Genomic DNA, 22,537 nt, shown 5'->3' with positions numbered 1-22,537 from the left:
TGGTGTAAAAGTCCAAGTCAAGTCACAAGTCTTAGAACATTTTTTCAAGTCAAGTCTAAAGTCATAAAATTAATGACTCGAGTCTGACTCGAGTCCAAGTCATGTGACTCGAGTCCACACCTCTGGAAACTGAAATCAACAAGATGTAAGCAGGTATTTCTGTCCTGGCTGATTTCCACCCTCTACACTGACAGGTCACTGTTACACCATCTTTTTTCTACATTTAAGCATCACCAGCTGAAATTCATATTCATCTCTGTTACACTTGATGTAACAGACCACGAGCACCACAGCCATTGAGCATCAGTCGCACACAGTTCTTTACTGTAAACGAACCTGATTATCCTGCACTAACCTGCAGAGGACTTTCATGTGCTCTTTAAGTAACACCGTTAGTTTGCTTTACAGCGTGTTTCACAATATGAGAACATGAAGACTTCCATGTAAGCTTTCAGTTTATATCAAATGCCACTGAGCAGTCCTTACCTTTAAATATAAGCTCTCCTCTTCCTGTCCTGTATTCTTTCTCCATCTCTGCGTGAAGTTATTTCAAACTCGTTTCTGTCCCTGTGAAATACAGCAGCTGGACCTTTAGCTAGCAACACACTGTGAGAGAAACTACACAAAAACAGCTTGTGTGTTTGCTGATGTTTGTTGAGCTGATAGAAACGTTGCGTTTGAAATTACCTGCCACAACATGTTACTCCCTTTATGCTTGATCGTCTTCTGTACGGCTCATTAGATGGCCCACTTGGACCTGCTACTGTGGCACACGTCATCTCTTTGTATGTAGCGTCCCCTGGTGATTATTTCTTTTTTTTTTTTTTTTTTTGCCTGTCCCGTTTGGCTCTTTTGCCATCAGAATTATTGTCTAAAGGCAAAGAAAGATGCCCAACGGATTTACTTTACCAAATTGACCATCCCAGCCTTGCCATAATGGTCCATTTGATTCACCTTTTATTGTTTATTTTATTTTCACTTACTGAATACGGGACAGACTTGACTGGGGGAAAGAAGGGGAGAAAGAAAGAGGGAAAGAGAAACAGCTGAGAAGAGGGACGGGGGAGAAGGGCAAAAGACAAAAACCAACAGAACGGGCAGAAGAAAAAAAAAAGAAAAAAAATGCATATATCAATCACCTGGATCACCTGCTGAGAAAGAAAAAAGAAAACAAGCAGAAGAGAACAAGAGTAATAGAATAAACAACATCACAATGATATATGGGAATATGACAGTAAATACTAAATATTAAACATTATTGTGCAGCACATAAGATCAACAGAACACAGTGTGCTTTGAGGTAGGAGCCAAAAAGGGTGTAGTTTGTGGGTGTGATCACCCGTGTGTACACCTGTGAGCATGGACGCGCTTGTTTTTTTAAAAGGTTCCTTCATGTAATGATCTGCTAGAGGGTGTGGGGGGGCCACAGCCCCGTCCTCCAGGGCATGAAGCAGGTATGGAGGAGATCAAAACTCCAGACATCCAGAGGCCCCCAGAACACAAGAGACCAAGGAAGACCAACAGAGGGGCAGCCGCGCCACTGTCCCAGTAAGAGCTGAGGAGAGTCCCAGATGAGGGCTCACTCAGCAGCCGCGGAGCAGAAGCCAGGGGGAGTTGCAGTGACGCGCCCGTGAGCTCCGCCGGCAGCCAGCCGTGCCAGAGTGACCGAGCCCCAGGCCGAGAGGCCGGGGGCACCCCACCTCCGAAGTGGCCCGAGCGAGCCCCAGGCTCCAGGCCCCGATAAGCGGCCGCCAAGGAGTGAGCCGGTGTGTACCTGGACGCCCATCCCCGGACACAAAGAACCACCAACGCACCGATGTCTGAGGGAGTCCGCCACTGGCAGTGGAAGTGGTGGTGGGGGGAGATAGGCCTCCAAACCTTGGAGGGCCTGAGATGTCCCCAGAGAGGTGGCGTCTGATACCCAACCTGACATATAGACACAGACATACAGGCACACACAGACACAAACATCCATTCCCACCCTCATGCTCTCATATGCACTTACTCCACACTCAACCAACGTGGAGACAGACATAAAGAGACGCTGTACACACGATCACACTCCCCAAGCGTACTCTACAAACCGGGTCTAGGTACCCTTGCCCCAGGAGGGGGGAACTGCACCCAGACCCAGGTGGTGTTACCCTTTTCCCTGCGGTGGGGGGAGGCAGACCGCCCCAACTCCGCAGCAGCAGGGAGGCCCCACACTCCAGACCTGGTGATTATTTCAAAGAGGACTGTACGCTCAGAGTGACAGAAACAATAACCCCCTGCAAATTTGTTAAACCAAAAGTAAAAACAAAATGTAAGAAGTCCAAAGTACAGTTATTTGTTTAAAATGTAATGAGGAAAAGTAAAAAATACTCCAGTAAAGCACAGATATCTGAAAGTTCTACTTTAGTACAGTAGAGTACAAAGTATTTGTACTTTGTTACTTCCCCTTTGTGACGAACCTTTACTGAGGCGAGTGAGTCGTGCAGCTCTTTGTTCTGGGCTGTTTGGTGACCTCTTGGATGCGTCGTGGCTGGATGCCCGGCCGCTCCGAGGAAGGTTCACCTCTGTTCCATGTTTTCCATTTGTGGATAATGGCTCTCACTGTGGTTTGGTGGAGTCCCATAGCTTTAGACATGGCTTTATAACCCTGTCCACACTGACAGATCTCAATTCATTCGTTTCTGAATTTCTTAGGATGCTGGCATGATGTCTGGCTTTGGAGGATCTTCTGGTCTGTGACACGCCACAGTTAATTTATCTTAATAATAAACACTTTCATTTAGAAAGTGCATTTTGTGTTGACTTGTGTTGTTGTGTAATATTTAAATGTGATCACTTTTTCACACCACTGTATGTTATGTTATTTTATTTTTTATATATTTCTGTCTTTTTCTGGAGCGATCGTGATCGGCCACCTAGACCAAAACTGCCAGGGCCGATTTCCTCCCAGTCCAGCCCTGATTCCTCAATCATTCTTGTGGGCTACATCTCTCAGACCATGAAGATTTATACTCATTTTACATAGCGGGCCACATACAGCCCACTGTATGCCAGACCAGTGAAACTCCCCTTACTGTGTAAAGAAGTGACATATTTAACTGTTTTTCTACATGATAAAGAAAAAGCTGCTGTGACAAAGACAGAAATCTGTTGGCACAGCTCTTTGTGCTTAAATCGTAAGAAATAAACGTGTAAAAGCCCTGACAGCTCATTGCCCACACAGCACAGTTTTTTCCTTTCGTTTTTTAAACTGTAGTCGTGAAAAAAACAGAAATTTCTGTAGTAAAAACTTTTCTGTCATTTAATTGTCATTTGCTTGATGATTTTGTGTAGTGTTAAATATCAACACTTCACCGAGTTCCTTTGATTCCTCCGAGGCATCCGATGGAAGACAAAACACTGCTCAGTAGACCATTTAACTCTTTATTACATCTAGGAGGGAGATGCGTCCTGCACAACACGTTGCCGCAGATCTCAAAATGCTGGTGCGCCCCTGACAGTTTTATTACAGAAGCTCTCTCACTCTAGTCTAAACAACAGTGTGTCAGTAACTTTCCACCAGAGATGGTCCCGTCTTATCTACTTTTTCCCAGGCAAGTGTGAGTGAGTCTGCAGCGTTTGACTTCCAGGGACACTTCTCTAATGCCTTTATTTTTTAGGGCCGTGTCCAGTTAATACTACACTATATGGTTATATGGCAGAATTGAGGCACTTCAAATAATTTAATCCCAGCAGTAGCATGAATTACAATAAAGGAGGTTTTTATCACTAGGAGGTTTTTATCACAAGGGGACAGGACGACTGATCCGTGATCAGTCGTCCTGTCCCCTTGGCAGAAAAACAGCCCCATAGCATGATGTTTCCACCCCCATGCTTCACAGTAGGTATGGTGTTCTTGGGATGCAACTCAGTATTCTTCTTCCTCCAAACACGACGAGTTGAGTTTATACCAAAAAGTTCTACTTTGGTTTCGTCTGACCACATGACATTCTCCCAATCCTCTGCTGTATCATCCATGTGCTCTCTGGCAAACTTCAGACGGGCCTGGACATGCACTGGCTTCAGCAGCGGAACACGTCTGGCACTGCGGGATTTGATTCCCTGCCGTTGTAGTGTGTTACTGATGGTGACCTTTGTTACTTTGGTCCCAGCTCTCTGCAGGACATTCACCAGGTCCCCCCGTGTGGTTCTGGGATCTTTGCTCACCGTTCTCATGATCATTTTGACCCCACGGGATGAGATCTTGTGTGGAGCCCCAGATCGAGGGAGATTATCAGTGGTCTTGTATGTCTTCCATTTTCTGATGATTGCTCCCACAGTTGATTTTTTCACACCAAGCTGCTTGCCTATTGTAGATTCACTCTTTCCAGTCTGGTGCAGGTCTACAATACTTTTCCTGGTGTCCTTCGAAAGCTCTTTGGTCTTGGCCATGGCGGAGTTTGGAGTCTGACTGTTTGAGGCTGTGGACAGGTGTCTTTTATACAGATGATGAGTTCAAACAGGTGCCATTCATACAGGTAACGAGTGGGGGACAGAAAAGCTTCTTACAGAAGACATTACAGGTCTGTGAGAGCCAGAGATTTTCCTTGTTTGAGGTGACCAAATACTTATTTTCCACCCTGATTTACGAATAAATTCTTTACAAATCCTACCATGTGGATTCATGGATTTTTTTTTCACATTCTGTCTCTCACAGTTGAAGTGTACCTCTGGTGCAAATTACTGACCTCTGTCATCATTTTAAGTGGGGGAACTTGCACAAGCGGTGGCTGACTAAATACTTTTTTGCCCCACTGTAGGTCTCAACCACAAAACACAGGACCAGTTCCTGCCACTAGGCGTCAGCAGAGCTCTTCCAGTCAAGGTAACTGGCAACAACGGGAAGCACGCAATACTGGCTCCACATCTAAGCAGCCTTAAGCAGCACAAGGTAGACAAGCTAGAGGTGCAAATTTAGCTCAGTTTTCCAGCAGCCGCAGACACCCAGAGCAAAAATGAATTTGTGTATTTCATTTAACACAAAGGGTGAAATGTTTGCTGACACTGATAACAGCTTATGTTTTTTCTTTGCTATGCACCGACATGATGGAGAAGGAACAGCCTCTGTGTCAGCTGGACGCCTCAGCAGAGAATGAACTCAACATCCTTTTTGTCCGGTACTCCATGTCACACACTGTGCCAAAAAAAAAAAAACGTGTACAGACGCCACTACCAGGTAATCCCATGACTGGGAGCCACACTTTTGTCTCTCTCACACTGTTCAACAACATGATAACTGCTCACACCAGTGATTTATTGACTGCACACCTTATCACGCACAGCTGAAAAACAACAAGCCAGTATATGTCAAGCAATGTCCCATTTCTGCCGAAAAAGCCTCAGCCCTAGATGTCATCATAGGAGATTTATTGACTATAGGAGCAATAAAGCCCACACTCCTGTCAATCCTGTGCCAAAGCCTAACAAACCTGGCGTATGGCGTTTCATACAAGACTTAAGGCAAATTAATGCAGTCATTATGCCTCTGCCACCTCTCAGACGTTCCCAGCATACTGACATCTATTCCATCCACAGCTATACATTTTACCGTGGTGGACCTGTGTTCCGCCTTTTTCTCAGTACCTGTGCATGAAGACACACAGCCGTTATTTGCATTCACACATAGAAATAAGCAGTACACTTGGACTCGTTTGCCCCAAGGCATGGTAGACAGCTCTGCTGCTTTCTCAATAGTGGTCCGTGCTACCCTGGACAGCTTCACTCCTCTGGAGGGCTGTACTGGATGACCTCCTCCTCTGTGCTCCGAGTGAGGAACTATGTCAAACTGCTACACACATGCTTCTCCAGCACCTCCAACAGACTGGCCACAAAGCATCAGCAAAGAAAATGCAGTACTGTCAGACTTCTGTTCAATATTTGGGATTCACACTGTCTCACGGAAAACGTTCCATGACTGCAGACAGGGTCAAAGCTGTGACCTCCGTCCCTCGGCCCACTACACAGAAGGAAATGTTGTCCTTCCTAGGCATGGTGAACTATTGCAGACAGTGGATACCAGACTGTTCTTTTCATGACCACATTCTGCGTGACTGTTGTAAAAAAGACAAGCCTCCTCGAATACTGTGATCCACAGAAATGACTGCCTCTTTCAATACATTAAAGGGAGTGCTGACCTCCGCCACTCAAAGGTGCTGCCTGTGGATTGTTCAGGGAATGCCGGCCTGCCTGAGGGCAGTAGCAGCTTGCTCTATCATGATAAGGGACTGCGAGAAGCTTACACTCTCACATGACACTATTCTACACACCAATCACCAGGTCACGACCATTCTAGCAAATATAACTACACAACATATGCAAATCTCACTATAAAAGCGAGCAGCACACCTGATTCGCCAGAACATTTATTGATCCTATGCTGTGTTGTTATGACCGACAGGATGGCTCAGACAGGCTTGATGTTCATGACTGCATGACACGTATACAGGAATCCACAGCACCACGTCCAGATTTAGAACAAACACCTATCCCAGACTCAGCCACGGTTTATGTGGACAGGTCCTGTTCAAGGCCGAATGACAACTCATTTCTTTGAGGCTATTCAGTGGTAACATTGCCTGACATCATACTAGAGGCTCACTCATTACCATTTCACTCAGCACAAAAAGCAGAGCTCATGGCTTTAATACGCGCCTCTGAGCTCCATTTGGATAGGCGTGTGACAATTTATACAGACAGCCGCTATGCATTTGGCGTCGTACATGACTTTGGCACATTGTGGAGACAAAGAGGATTTAGATCTGCTGATGGAAAATCAATTGCTAAATTCTGATTTTGTTCAAAGACTTTTTCAGGCTATACAGCTACCATCGGCCGTTGCAGTTGTAAAAACGAAAGGACACAGTACAGCTGACACAGACGAAGCAACAGGTAATGCCTTAGCAGACGTGACAGCCAAGGCTGCAGCTGCATCACAGCTCCCACCTCCGCAGGAAGTATTATCTGTGCCCCTACAGCTGCCACTTGTTACACTCCCAGACTATTTAAAAACAAATGTTGATTTAAACTTTATACAAGAGCAAGCCTCTGCATGTGATTACACCTATTGGGAGGATAATGACTGTACCTTAGATGACAGAGATGGCCTATACAAAATTTTGAGGGTTTGATTGCCCTCCCATATTCCCTGATGCCAGTCCTTGTCCGACATTTTCACTGTGTGAGTCATGTCGGACAAAGAGGGGTAATAGGGGCAATAAAATCAAGATTTGTAATTGAGAAAACATCGCATGCAGTAACAAGCATATTAGCAACCTGTCTAACATGTGCACGAACTAATGTAGGGAGACCAAAAGCGAAACATCAGCATTTACCACAACCAGATTTTCCATTTCATACATTATGACTCCATCTGCAGTAACCAAATTATCTCCATTTGAAATAAGACTATTTCCAACACCATGGTCAGCTTCCAGAGGGGCACCGCTAGTAGAAGGTGATGTAGATACTGCATTGTCCGACTATGTTCACAATCTGGTAGAAACACTGAATAGTAACTATCAGAAAGTTTGTCTCTCTCAGCCTTTCCCCTCCACAGTTCCACCAGTGGAGACAAGGAGACGCGGTGTTGGTGAAGTCGCTAAAACCAAGGACACTCAGGGAGGCCGCGCGTTTTCCAGCCCCCAGACTGTACTGGCAGTGACGAAGAACCAGCATCCTCACAGACGGACAACCTCAGTGGATTCATGCCAGCAGGGTTAAGACCAGCCCAACCAGACCATCTCAGGCGTCGGATCAAGCAGACGACGACTCAGGCGGGCCAGCGCCGGGAACTAGAACAAATAAATACACACGGGTAGATGACATCTCCGGCGAGCCAACGCCCGGATCCAATCCACCTACACACACGCAATCACTGATTAACACACAACGCCTGAAACAGCCAAGACTCAGAGAGCTCTTTGATGCTTCACCTGAACAACAACAAGGTACTCAAACATCCAGCAGGAACAGAAAGCCGAGAGTACCACAGGATGTCTAATCTGATAAAGCTAGACTCATTCCATCCTGATAATGGAGAAAATGAAATGCCCATTGTCATCACACGGCGCTCATTATATGTCTCTCGAACCTGGGACCAGGCCAGGAGACGACTGAAGAACTGTTTTTCTTATATATTGTCTTATATATTTAGGTTATTTATCATATCTATCGCATTAACTTTAGGATTTTTTTTTACTATTTTGTATTGTAGACTGCAACCATGTTCACATTTTTGCAGGTCGTATTTTGCTGACAATACCTCATGCTCTATTTTGCGAGACACCTACTTAATACGCTCCTCACAATCAGTAAATAGCAACATAGATGCAACTAATAAACCATTTTATGCGCCCTCTAGAGCAGGAGTTAACTCCTGGTATGAAAATGCCAGAACAGCCGCTCGTGATTTAGGAAACAGTAATTGTTATGTCTGTTCAAAAGGTAATCCAGAACAGGTAATAGTAGGATACCCCATATCCGGTTTCCCCCTCACTGAGGGACTAGAGAAAATCGGCGGAGATAATGCTCTCCTTAAAGACACTTTACAGTTGACTCTGAGCCCTCTCGACTGCTTACTTAGACACACACACACACCAACTAACCCTGAGACTCCATTAGGCGAATTATTGAAGTTATCTAATGACACGGCAGGGACCTGCGCCCCAATGAAACGCCCTAAGACTAGGTTAAAGCCCTCACTACCCCTAGGACGGATCCCTTTCCATTTTAATACTAGTATGATATGTCTGCGCAGACTAAAGTTAACTGGCCCAGACACACACATAGATTATACAAAGGATAACTATACATTTTTCTCTGACTCCCCAGGTGCACGCTGTAATGAGACATGGCTAGCTGTCTCTGTGGCTGAAGTTTTATCATATCTGGAGGAACACACACACAGTTCAAGTTCGAGCGGAGAATCGATCATTGTTCCCCCAGAAGGTGTATTAAATGATACTGACTGGGGGGAGTTAGTTAAATCACACATGGTCACGCGCCTAACTAGAGAAATCCCTAACGGTTATTGGTTGTGCAACAATACTCTTAGACTAGCCTTACCTGTTAATTGGACCGGTACCTGTGGTCTAGTAACCGTTGATGTATGCTGTACTTTCATTCCCAATAATACCGCCCCTAACGGTTCATTCACACAAGCTATGAATAGACTTGAAGCATTGAAGATAGAACTAATTGCCAATACAGGCCACGGTCAGTGGCTAGATAAGTGGCTACAGGACACGTTTGGAAAATGGAAGGAACTAATTGTAGCCTTTGTAACCGTTGCCGCATGTTTTTGATAATTATTGTCTGTTGTGTGATACCATGTATACGCTCTCAGAATTTTTGATATTAAGCTTACTCGAAGGACTAGTTACATTTATGATTTGTTTCACATTTATGATTTGTCTTTAGATTATGTTATTACATTCTGTCTTTATACTATGTTATCATTTCATGATAAAAGGAGGGAACTGTTGTGATATTTTGATACCATGGTAGCATTTACAGGATATTGTTTTGTAGTGATATTATACAGGAAAACTGTTACTCAATAAGGCCCATTTACTAGTTGTTTTTCTCTTTCTCTCTGACCCAAGAATTAATGTGTAAGAATCACAGGATGGTACCTCAAGGTTGAAAACACCACAGAGATCACTTCCTTACTCCCATCCTCCCTTCTTTATCTCCTAGAAAAGAGCTTGTTAAAGGCCAGGTGGTTTGTTTCAGAATTCACTAATGAAGAACTCTGTATTCTATGTCTAGGAGTGTATTTTGCTGGGATGATCATAAATTGTAGCTGAACTGATAAACTACACAAAGGATACTTCTTTGCTCAGAAGGCAGGAAGACGTTTCCTTATTTGGTCTGTACCGGTTTGAACTGAGAACATGCTGACACACGAACCTTTTTTTCTTCTATATAAACTGTTGTATACTGAATAAACCTTTGAGTTGATTGTGGGAGAGCAACCTGAAACAGTCTATGTATCACTTTGTTCTCCCAAGCTACTCCCGGCGCTGTAACTAACCCGCTGAACGGCATACCTGAGCGTTACTTTGAATAATTAGGAGTCTTATAAGGAAAGGACAAAACTCTGCTTATCGGTGATCACGCCTCGGAGGAAACCCGATCCACGGAGAAACCCGGGACGGAGATTTCCTTCACAGAGTGATGTTAAAGCTGAGTGGATGCTGACCTGTGAAAAAGTCAGCCGCTGCTGAACTTCAACAGATAACAAAGGGATGAGCAGTCAGGGTGCAGCCTCTATTTCTATCTGCTCATCTTTCTACGGTAGAATCACCATGACAATCACTTTAAAGTGTCTTTGTGTGAATGATGATGTTGAATTGTATTGTGTAAACATGTTTAAGGCAACAGCTGAGAGTGTACATTCAGATAAACCGCTGGGTTAGGTTGGCACAATCTTTGAATATGGAAGACAGCAGCTGTGACACCTGCAACATGCACAGGGTAACTTTGTCTGCTCTGCATGCTAACTAACTACATGCTCTTTCACTTCTAAGGCTTTATATATCAAGACATTTTTTTAAACTCGTCCTGTTCTTGCATAGCACTTTCTTTCTCTACATGAGCGTTCAAAGGACTGTTATACAGCATGTCTCACTCACACACATTCATACAAGCATTTTTTTCTTAGTCTCTGTCCTTACTATTGAGTAATCACACTTCAATAAATACATCAGGAGTAACTCAGGGTTCAGTACCTTGCTCAAGGATACTTTGCCATGCAGGGCGAGGTCATCCAGTAGCAAAACAAATCACCATTGTACCACTGTTTGTGTCCCATGTTTGGTTTTTGCTGAAAATTACTGCCATGTTCATGGCACGTCTTTAATAAGCCATGACTGTTGAGTCTTTTTCTACTTGTACTGGGATGAACCTTAAAATTCAACATGCCCAAAGAGGCCTGTCAAGTCTGACATGCAGCTCTTGCTTTTTTGCTGTTTCCCTGAACAATGTAACATCACACAATCATATATGCAGTGGTTAAAGTTGGCCAGAACAACCCAGTGTTCCAGCACCTTCAGTAAAGCTTCACTAAATAAAATGACAGGCAATTAAACACTAAATAGTTAGAGTCATTTTTCATATGCTGCAGCCTGACGGTCTTTCTATCTGATGTCACGTTTGGGAATCGAAATCCGGTTCTTGTAGAGTGCTGTTCCCAGTAGCTCAACTGGAGGAGAAAAAGGAGGAGGAGAAAAGTAGTGGTGCAGTCTACAGTGTGGACGTATTACTTTTACTATTACTTTGTTAAAAGTAATATCCATATGTAAAATAAAAAACTGCATCAAGAACAGAAGTAATCACATTTCAAAGTACAAGTACTTTGTTACTGTACTTAAGTAGAATTGTCAGATATCTGTACTGTACTTGAGTATTTATTTTTCTGACAACTTTTCTTTTTATATGTGTGTGCTTTTCTTTCACACACATATAAATACATATATATGTGTACATATTTTTTAATTGTATAAATACACATATACACACAGCATATACACATGTATCATCCATAGATATAATAAAATATATAGTTGCACATAACGACACACAAATATGACTATCCAGAGTTGGGACCAGGAAGCAGAGTTGCAGTCTTACACGCCTCTCTGCAGCTTCTCTCCTCCTGCTACCCCCCCAAAAACCCATCTCCATAGAGACTGTGTCAGCTCCCAAACAGACAAAAAACAAACTAAAAACCAGCAACAAAAAACTTAAACATAAACAATCACAAAGAAAGAACAATACAGTATCCACATCTGAACCAAAGAGTAAAACAGTGAAATGTGGATTATTAAATATTAGGTCTCTCTCCTCCAAGTCTCTGTTAGTACATGACTTAATAATTGATCACCAAATTGATTTACTCTGCCTTACAGAAACCTGGTTGCAGCAGGATTATTATGTTAGTTTAAATGAATCAACACCCCCGAGTCATTCTAACTACCAGAAACCTCGAAGCACAGGCCAAGGGGGCGGTGTGGCAGCAATTTTTCACACCAGCCTATTAATTAATGAAAGACCAAGACAGACTTTTAATTCATTTGAAAGCCTGATGCTTAACATTGTCCACCCCAGCTGTGAAACTCAGAAACCAGTCTTACTTGTTATCATCTATCGTCCACCTGGGCCTTACACAGAGTTTCTGTCTGATTTCTCAGACTTTATATCTAATTTAGTTCTGAGCTCAGATAAAATAATTATTGTGGGTGATTTTAACATCCATGTAGATGCTAAAAATGACAGCCTCAACATGGCATTTAATCTGTTATTAGACTCAATTGGCTTCTCTCAAAATGTAAAAGAACCCACCCACCACTTTAATCACACTCTAGATCTTGTTTTAACATATGTTAAAAGGTTTCCTGAAAACCCTCTCATGTCTGATCATTTCCTGATAACATTTACATTTACAATAATTGATTACACAGTGGTGGAGAGTAGACTTCATCACAGTAGATGTCTTTCTGAAAGCGCTGTAACTAAGTTTAAGAATATAATCCACCCACTGTTATCATCTTCAATGCCCTGTACCAACACAGAGCAGAGCAGCTACCTGAACGCTACCCCAACAGAGGTCGATTATCTTGTTAATAATTTCACCTCCTCACTACGTACGACTCTGGATACTGTAGCTCCAGTGAAAACTAAGGTCTCTAATCAGAAGTACCTGACTCCGTGGTATAATTCTCAAACACGTAGCCTAAAGCAGATGACTCGTAAGCTGGAGAGGAAATGGCGTGTCACAAATTTAGAGGATCATCATTTAGCCTGGAGAAATAGTTTGCTGCTTTATAAGAAAGCCCTCCGCAAAGCCAGAACATCTTACTATTCATCACTGATTGAAGAAAATAAGAACAACCCCAGGTTTCTCTTCAGCTCTGTAGCCAGGCTGACAAACAGTCAGAGCTCTGTTGAGCCAACCATCCCTTTAATGTTACCTAGTAATGACTTCATGAACTTCTTCACAAATAACACTTTTATCATTAGAGAAAAAATTACTAATAATCATCCTGTGGTGTTTAGACAGAAGAATGGAGACGGAGCTTGGTTTATAATGGAACGTGTATTCAGCAGTAGTTAGCCATCCAAAACATACCACAATACTCTTTTCTTCTTCTATCCTTCTATCACTATCAGTCACAGAGCCCCCTACTGGTAACTGAGTATGTTCATATTCAGTCCCCCCGTAAAGCAACCCTTCACCATCAACCCTTCAGTGTATGTAAACATAACATCTCTCCTCATTCTCACAGAATTCTACTACCTCATTATTACTTACTTAGCATGGTAACATTACTATTTGCACATAACATTATCAGTAGTAGACTTTGCAACCAGACAGCATTTTCAACACTGCTTGCTGAACCTATTTCACTTATAACACTACTGGGTGTTTGAACTATACCTGTGATCTCAACATACCCATCTTGTCATGGTGCCTAAATCGTCCTTTATAATGAATACTTGTACAGTTAAGGTTACTGTAGTAACTTAACAACCTTAAGTCACAAAACTTCACAAATAAATCATAGTAAATCAATCATCTATTATACTTGGACCTCAGAACTAGCAGTATGGAACTTAACATTAAAGGCGAACCATTTCTCACTCACCATCGATAACTCCACAGTTTTCCCTTCTCCTCAGGTTAAGAGCCTTGGTGTCATCCAGGCCAGTTCACTTTCCTATAAATCTCACATCAATAATCTCACCCATTCTGCCTACTTCCATCCACGTAACATTAACATATTGCTTCCTTCTCTTTCCACCCAGTCTACGTCCATTCTTGTCCACAGTCTTGTTACCTCCCGTATTTTCTACTGCCATTCTCTTCTGCATGGTCTCCGCCAAAAGTCCCTCCATAAGCTTCAACTGGTTCAGAACTCTGCTGCTCGCATTATCACTAGAACCCCTCCTGCCAGCACATCACCTGTTCTTCAGGAACTTCACTGGCTCCCTGTGAAATTCCGGATAATATTCAAACTTCTTCTGCTCACCTTCAAGGCCATTCATAACCTCGCTCCTCCTTACCTTTCTGACCTGTTAACCACCACTTGTTCTGCCCGTTCACTTCGATCTTCTTCTTCTATCCAGCTTGCTGTACCTTCCTTCCGCCTCACCACCATGGGAAGCAGAGCTTTCAGCTGCTCTGCTCCCAGGCTGTGGAACTGCCTACCCTCAGAAATAAGAAACACTGGTTCTCTCCCCCAGTTTAAATCCCAACTCAAAACTCATCTGTTCAAATATGCATATTCACTGTGAACACACTGTTTGTTCATTTTATCTTGTGCTTTTGTTTTATTGTTCTTATTCTGCCATTGTTTTACTAAGTGTTTTATCCTATTGTAAAGTGTCCTTGGGTGACTTGAAAGGCGCTCATAAATAAAATTTATTATTATTATTATTATTATTATTATTATTATTATTAACATTACCATCCAACAGCTCAAGTGTGTTATTTTCCCACTTTTCTTTTCTTTTTTTAACTACTTCATTACATAATCCTTGGTCCAAGCTGATAACTGTCTCGGTCTGTTAGGAACAGAAGGTTTTTTAGGAGTCTCTCTTGTGCTGTTTTCAACCTCTTTACCAGCCTGCGGCAGCTCAGCATTCTCTGCTCGGCAGAATGGATGTTTGTATCTGTGTGTGCCTGTTTGTCTGTGTCCATATGTCAGGTCGGGTATCAGACGCTACCTCTCTGGGGACATCCCAGGTCCTCCAAGGTATGGAGGCCTATCTCCCCCACCACTCCCCTGCCAGTGGCGGACTCCCTCAGGTGTCGGTGTGTTGGTGGTTCTTTGTGTCCGGGGATGGGCGTCCAGGTACACACCGGCTCACTCCTTGGTGGCTGCTTATCGGGGCCTGGAACCTGGGGCTCGCTCGGGCCACTTCGGAGGTGGGGTGTCCCCGGCCTCTCGGCCTGGGGCTCGGTCACTCTGGCACAGCTGGCTGCCGGCGGAGCTCACGGGCGTGTCACTGCAACTCCCCCTGGCTTCTGCTCCGCAGCTGCTGAGTGACCCCTCATCTGGGACTCTCCTCAGCTCTTTCTGAGATAGTGGCGCGGCTGCCCCTCTGTTAGTCTTCCTTGGTCTGTTGTGTTCTGGGGGCCTCTGGATGTCTGGAGTTTTGATCTCCTCCATACCTGCTTCATGCCCTGGTGGACGGGGCTGTGGCCCCCCCACACCCTCTAGCAGATCATTACATGAAGGAACCTTTTAAAAACGAGCGCGTTCATGCTCACAGGTGTACACACGGGTGCTCACACACACAAACTACACCCTTTTTGGCTCCTACCTCAAAGCACACTGTGCGCTGTCGATATTACGTGCTGCACAATAATGTTTAATATTTAGTATTTACTGTTATATTCCCATATATCATCGTGATGTTGTTTATTCTATTGCTCTCGTTTTCTTCTGCTTGTTTTCTTTTTTCATTCTCAACAGGTAAAATTAAAAAAGTATCTACTGTTATCTACTGTTAGCTAGTTTATTGTGATGGTGTTGTTTTTATTATGTTGCTCTTTGTTGTTTGTTTTCTCTTCTGGTTTTTTATCTCCATACAGGTGACCCAGGTGTTTTGTTTGTTTGTTTGTTTGTTTGTTCTTTGTTTTTTTTTCTTCCCCCCTTTCTCTCCCTCTCTTTCTTTCATTCTTTCTCCCTGTCCTATCCCCCAGTCATGTCTGTCCCGTCTTTAAAAAACGAAAATAAAATAAATACATAATTATAATAAAGGTCAATCAAATGGACCAATATGGCAAGGCCATGATGATGATCCACTTGGCGATTCTCATGCCCACTCTGTTCATACCCTTGGTGCTGAGAAGGGTAGTAAGAGCTTGGTGGTCAGTACGAAGCGTGAATCTGCGGCCCCATACATATGTACGCCATCTTTCCACCGCCCAGACACAGGCTAACGCTTCCTTTTCTGTGGTGGAGTACTTTCTTTCAGCAGGAGACAGAGTTCGGGAGGCGAACGCCACAACCCGTTCCACTTGATCTGGATGTAACTGCGTCAACACAGCGCCTAGCCCGTAGTCTGATGCGTCTGTGGTGATAAAAGCAGGTAAGTCAGGGTCATAGACGGCAAGTGCAGGACTTTTCAGAAGGAGTTTTTTCAGGTTACTGAAGCTCTCGTGTGCTGCCTCATTCCACTGGAGTTCAACCCTCATGTCTGTCTTCAGCAGCTGTCGCAGTGGCTCCACCAGTGTAGCATAATCTGGAATAAATTTACTGAACCAGGATGACAAACCCAGGAACGAGCGCAATGCAGCCATATCCTTTGGAGCAGGAGCCTCAGCAATAGCAGTAAGGTGATGTTGGCTTGGACGTAGGCCTTCCTTTGAGATTACATGGCCCAGGAATGTAATGTGTGACTGGCAGAAGGAACTTTTCCCAGTATTAATCTGCAGGCTGACATCTCTGAGACATTGGAGAACAGCTTGCAGGCGTGTATCATGCACCTCCTTTGATGTTCCATAGATGATGATGTCATCCAAGTAGTTGCAAACACCAGGCAGATCTTTCAGGACCGTTTGCATCATTTTCTGGAAAGCCGAAGGTGCTGATGCTAGGGCAAATGGAACACGTGTGAACTGGAACAGTGCCTCATGAGTGATGAAAGCAGTCAGCTTGTGGCTCTCCGGATGCAAAGGTAATTGGTGGTATGCTGAGCTCAGGTCAATCTGGCTGTAGTGAGTGGCACCCGCCAACTCAGAAAACAGATCCTCCATATGAGGAAGAGGATGGCAGTCAGCAATGATACTCTTATTGGGTTCACAGTCTCAACTCCCTTTTGCGCTTCCGGGCCACGACCAGAGGACTCACCCACTCAGCTGCATCGATCCTTTCAATTATGCCAGCTTTGAGTAAGCGAGAGAGTTCTGCTGACACCTCTGTACGTACACTTAATGGCAGGCGTCTCAGCTTTTGACGTACAGGCTGCACATTGTTGTTTACCTGTACTTTATGGATGAACCCTTTAACACATCCAAGTTGAGCTGGTGAAATAGGATCAACATTGTATACAGCAGACTTCTGGTTAGTAGAATCCGGCTCATCTGCAGTTTCATCCTGAATGCGGTCCACTTTGCCTCCGACGATGCAGACGTTCAGTGCTCTAATGAGGTCGAGGCCTAATAGCGGGGAACCAGCTTTGACAATGTAGAAGGAAGCAGGAACTTTTTTATTCTGTGCATGCAGCGCAACTGATGCGGGCAGACAACCCATCACAGCTAACTCATCTTTAGCATAAGTAACTAGCTTGACTTTAGGTCGCACCAGTGAACAGCCTGCAAAATACTGTCTGTAGATAGTTTCTGGCAGAATAGACACAGAAGCTCCAGTGTCTACTATCAGCTCTACCGTCTGAGAATTACCTTGTACAGTTTCAATGTCGACAGTGCAGGTAAGCTTATCTTGAATAGCTGCCAACATTTTAGCATCTTGCACGCAAAGTACTGCCAATTCTGGACCCACTACTTCTCTCACTTCACTGACTGACGACTTACATACCTTGGCAAAATGTCCCTTTTTCCCGCAGTTGTTGCATTTTGAAGAAGCAGCCGGGCAGTTATTATCATTAGCTAACTGCTTGTGAGAACCACACCTGAAGCACTTCCGCTGCTGCTGCTTTGAACCTCCCCGTTTGCGCTGGTCCGGAGTGCAGCCTTTAGCAGGGCGAGGTCCTCTCTTCTGGTGAGAGTGAGAATTTGCCACATCGACTGTCTGAACTGGCGCGGTCGGAAACGAGCCGGGAGTGGAGTAGAGTAGCGTTTCTGACTGCTGCTTCCACCTGGCCTGCAATAGTTAGAGCCTCATCCAGTGTGAGATCATCCTCCAGTAACAGTTTGTCTTTCACAGCGCTGAGATGAGCATTGGAGATTAACTGATCTCTTGTCATTTCACTTTCCATTTGTCCAAAGTTACAAGATGAAGCTGACGCTCTCAGAGCCACCACATACTGAGAAACAGTCTCATCCGCTCGTTGAATACGCTGTCTGAATGTATGACGGCACGCCACGACATTCACTTTCGGCACAAAGTGCGCTCATGGCGTCAGCATATGTATCACCTTGCTCCGGTAACGTGTAGAATAACCGCTGTCCCTCCGGGCCCAAGCAGTGTAGCAAAACAGCGCGTTTCCTAGCATCCGGCCATGCGTCTCCCGTGGCATTGATTACTAGCATGTAATTGTCGAATATTTTCCGCCATGTAGTAAATGGAATCCGCAGCTCACCCACATGTGGAAGAAAAGATGGTGGACTCGGAACTGATGCACTCATCCTCGTCACCAATTTGTGGTGTTTAGACAGAAGAACGGAGATGGAGCTTGGTTTATAATTGACCGTGTATTCAGCAGTAGTTAGCCATCCAAAACATACCACAATACTCTTTTCTTCTTCTATCCTTCTATCACTATCAGTCACAGAGCCCCCTACTGGTAACTGAGTATATGTTCATATTCAGTCCCCCTGTGAAGCAACCCTTCACCATCTTAGCAGTGTATGTAAACATAACACATCCCACAGATGTAATATCATCTACAGCTACTTTTAGTACCATTGATGTTAAGTTAGACTCTTTTTCTCCAATTGATCTTTCTGAGTTAACTTCAATAATTACTTCCTCTAAACCATCAACGTGTCTTTTAGACCCCATTCCTACAAAACTGCTCAAAGAAGTCCTGCCATTAATTAATGCTTCGATCTTAAATACGATCAACCTATCTCTAATAATCAGCTATGTACCACAGGCCTTCAAGCTGGCTGTAGTTAAACCTTTACTCAAAAAGCATCTCTAGACCCAGCAGTCTTAGCTAATTATAGGCCAATCTCCAACCTTCCTTTCATATCAAACATCCTTGAAAGAGTAGTTGTCAAACAGCTAACAGATCATCTGCAGAGGAATGGCTTATTGGAAGAGTTTCAGTCAGGTTTCAGAGCTCAGCACAGCACAGAAACAGCTTTAGTGAAGGTTACAAATGATCTTCTTATGGCCTCTGACAGTGGACTCATCTCTCTGCTTCTCCTGCTAGACCTCAGTGCAGCATTCGATACTGTCGACCATAATATCCTATTAGAGCGATTAGAACATGCTGTAGGTATTACAGGTACTGTGCTGCAGTGGTTTGTATCATATCTATCTAATAGACTCCAGTTTGTACATGTAAATGGAGAGTCCTCTTCACACACTGAGGTTAATTATGGAGTTCCACAGGGTTCAGTGCTAGGACCAATTCTGTTTACATTATACATGCTTCCCTTAGGCAGCATCATTAGAAGACATAGCATACATTTACACTGCTATGCAGATGACACCCAGCTCTATCTATCCATGAAGCCAGGTAACACACACCAATGAGTTAAACTGCAGGAATGTCTTAAAGACATAAAGACCTGGATGGCCGCTAACTTTCTGCTTCTTAATTCAGATCAAACTGAGGTTATTGTACTCGGCCCTGAAAATCTCAGAAATATGGTATCTAACCAGATTCTTACTCTGGATGGCATTACCTTGGCCTCCAGTAACACTGTGAGGAACCTTGGAGTCATTTTTGACCAGGACATGTCCTTCAACGCACATATTAAACAAATATGTAAGACTGCGTTCTTCCATTTGTGCAACATCTCTAAAATTAGAAATATCCTGTCTCAGAGTGACGCTGAAAAACTAGTTCATGCATTTATTACTTCCAGGCTGGACGACTGTAATTCATTGTTATCAGGAAGTCCTAAAAACTCACTGAAAAGCCTTCAGCTAATCCAAAATGCTGCAGCAAGAGTCCTGACAGGGACTAGAAAGAGAGAGCAGATTTCTCCTGTTTTGGCTTCCCTTCATTGGCTTCCTGTTAAATCCAGAATTCAAAATCCTGCTCCTCACATACAAGGTCTTAAATAATCAGGCCCCATCTTATCTTAATGACCTTGTAGTACCATATCACCCTATTAGAGCACTTTGCTCTCGCTCTGCAGGCCTACTTGTTGTTCCTAGAGTATTTAAAAGTAGAATGGGAGGCAGAGCCTTCAGTTTTCAGGCCCCTCTTCTGTGGAACCAGCTTCCAGTTTGGATTCAGGAGACAGAAACTATCTCTACTTTTAAGATTAGGCTTCAAACTTTCCTTTTTGCTAAAGCATATAGTTAGGGCTGGACCAGGTGACCCTGAATCCTCCCTTAGTTATGCTGCAATAGACGTAGGCTGCCGGGGGATTCCCATGATGCATTGAGTTTTTCCTTTCCAGTCACCTTTCTCACTCACTATGTGTTAATAGACCTCTCTGCATTGAATCATATCTGTTATTAACCTCTGTCTCTCTTCCACAGCATGTCTTTATCCTGTCTTCCTTCTCTCACCCCAACCGGTCGCAGCAGATGGCCCCGCCCCTCCCTGAGTTCTGCTGGAGGTTTCTTCCTGTTAAAAGGGAGTTTTTCCTTCCCACTATTGCCAAAGTGCTGCTCATAATTGAATTGAAATACAAGCACACACACAGATGAATCGACAGAGACATGCACCCCGACCTGTACTGATACCTCCACATTAACACAAATCTAGGCTCAGCATATGGTTCTGGTATTCATAAAGTAGGTCTAATGTACACAGTTTAATGTTGTTATAATATGTGAACATACGTGTTGACATATGTGTGATCTGTGACCTTTGGAGTGTGCATGGCGCCTAGATGTCTGCCGTATATGGACAAGGGAGCCTTCCCTTCCAGAGGGCCACCTTAAGTACGAACAGATGTGGGAGCTGTGACATACAAATGGAGTCAAGAGTGTTGTTCTTCTTGTTGAGGATGGACATCAGCCAACTGCAAACATCTTCTTAAATTCAGTTGTGTAAATCCACAAAGAGGAGCAGGTCAGCTGATCGCAGCCTGCACACAAAGCAAACCCAGTGGAGCTTATTATGAGAAGTGACTGTGAGTTGCGATTCTTTTCTCTAAGCTGAGCCACTGTACAGAACTTATGGTTCCCTAACCTGCTGACTCCTACTGTAACTCATTTTACTGTTTATGTGTGGAGGCAAAGGCCCCTCTAAAATGCAGGCAACAGAAAATAGTTATTTTAAAAAATGATCTTTTGCTGCATGTCTCCTACTTAACAGATGACTGAGTACTTTCATTAGAATATGAGTAATATTTGTACTATCGTCAATTTTACTTCATTATTATATTAATGTAGCACAAGGTTCAGTTACCCTTGTAACATATGGTTAGTAGATTGTCCTTCCTGAGAAGAAGGGACAATTGATATCCTGGACAAAGGATGTTGAATATGGAGCTGTCAGGCAGGAGGAGAAGAGGAAGGGCCCTAAAGGAGCAGGCAAAAAAAGAAGGATTTAGGGTTGCTTTCTGACCGACTGTGTGCTTGGCAGACTTCTGCAGCAGCTCCTGGAGTTTCTGGTACTTTGTGTTTTTCTTAATAGTTTGTTTTTTTCATGCTAAGCGGTCACTCTGTATTCACATACACTTGGGACCAGCTACTAGTGCTCTCCAAAACAAGCTGCTGTCCAGAGCCAGACTGGTCATCTAGCAGAAACTCAAGAGGAGACATTGCAGGTGCCGGGTGGAGCAAGAGTTAAAGCAATGAGAAGGACATGTAAACTCCGTTTCACTGGGCATCATGGGGAACATGAGGTCTTTGGCTAATAAGATGGATAAATTCAGCTTTTTCAGTGTTCGGGTTGACGGAGATGCCAAGATGAATGGTAAGAAAAAGACTGGAGGGATTGAAGTATTTATTGAAGAAAGGTGGTGCAGTTCAATCCATGTTACCATGAAGGAACAGCTTCTCTCGCCTGACATTGAACAAACTAATCCATAAGGCTGGAACCATCACTGGTCAGAATTTGGAGGCGTTTGAGTCAGTGAGGGATAGGAGCTCACTAAACAGACTTCTTTCCATCATGGATAATCCACCTCACCTGCTCCACTCCATACTTCTGAGGCAGCAGAGCTACTTTTACCTTACACTGATTCGACCCTACTACCAAAAAGAATGCAGGAAATCATTCCTACTGTTCTATATCAAACTGCATAATAACTCTGTATACCCTCTGCAGCCCGAGACTTCGAGGACACCAGAACGCATGAGCATCGTGATCGTGTCGAACCTGAGCCACCAGCATCCTGTGAGCCCTGTACTGGCCAGGCCTTTGCTACGAGCCTCCTGCTCTGCTCTAACATATGGATGGATGGGAGTTAACTTTAAACTAGATTTTACTCCAATACACACATGGACAGCTGGAGACCCAATAGCTGAGTTGACATTCCTGTTATACTCCTTTGATATTCTCAACCTGGGGAACATGCATAGTTGGAGCATTGTAATGTAAATTCTCTGAGGAGGAATCACTGCCTGATAGCAAAATTTACATTACCAGGTCCCAAGCAGACTCACAGATGCAGAATGTATAATCCCTGCTTTAGAATGAACTCCAGACTTTTTACTGATCTAATTTAAGAAGAAAT

General features: G+C 43.8%; 2 long non-coding RNA genes across 2 annotated transcripts; both read right to left on the bottom strand.

Annotated features, from left to right (window-relative positions):
- Positions 1-131: 131 nt before the first annotated feature.
- LOC120744654 lies at positions 132-3,753 on the bottom strand. Its single transcript, XR_005698424.1, has 3 exons — positions 2,216-3,753; positions 688-799; positions 132-567 (listed from the first exon to the last, which is right to left on the bottom strand). It is a non-coding gene; the product is annotated as an uncharacterized LOC120744654 (long non-coding RNA).
- A 1,246-nt stretch (positions 3,754-4,999) lies between these two features.
- On the bottom strand, positions 5,000-6,372 carry LOC120744649. Its single transcript, XR_005698419.1, has 2 exons — positions 5,552-6,372; positions 5,000-5,358 (listed from the first exon to the last, which is right to left on the bottom strand). It is a non-coding gene; the product is annotated as an uncharacterized LOC120744649 (long non-coding RNA).
- Between the last annotated feature and the right edge of the window lie 16,165 nt (positions 6,373-22,537).

The sequence above is a fragment of the Simochromis diagramma genome, unplaced genomic scaffold (genome assembly GCF_900408965.1).
Source record: "Simochromis diagramma unplaced genomic scaffold, fSimDia1.1 OVJJ01000426.1, whole genome shotgun sequence".
In the NCBI taxonomy this organism is placed as follows: Eukaryota; Metazoa; Chordata; class Actinopteri; order Cichliformes; family Cichlidae; genus Simochromis; species Simochromis diagramma.
Note: the sequence above shows the minus strand (reverse complement) of the source record. Positions and strands in the feature narration are given on the sequence as shown.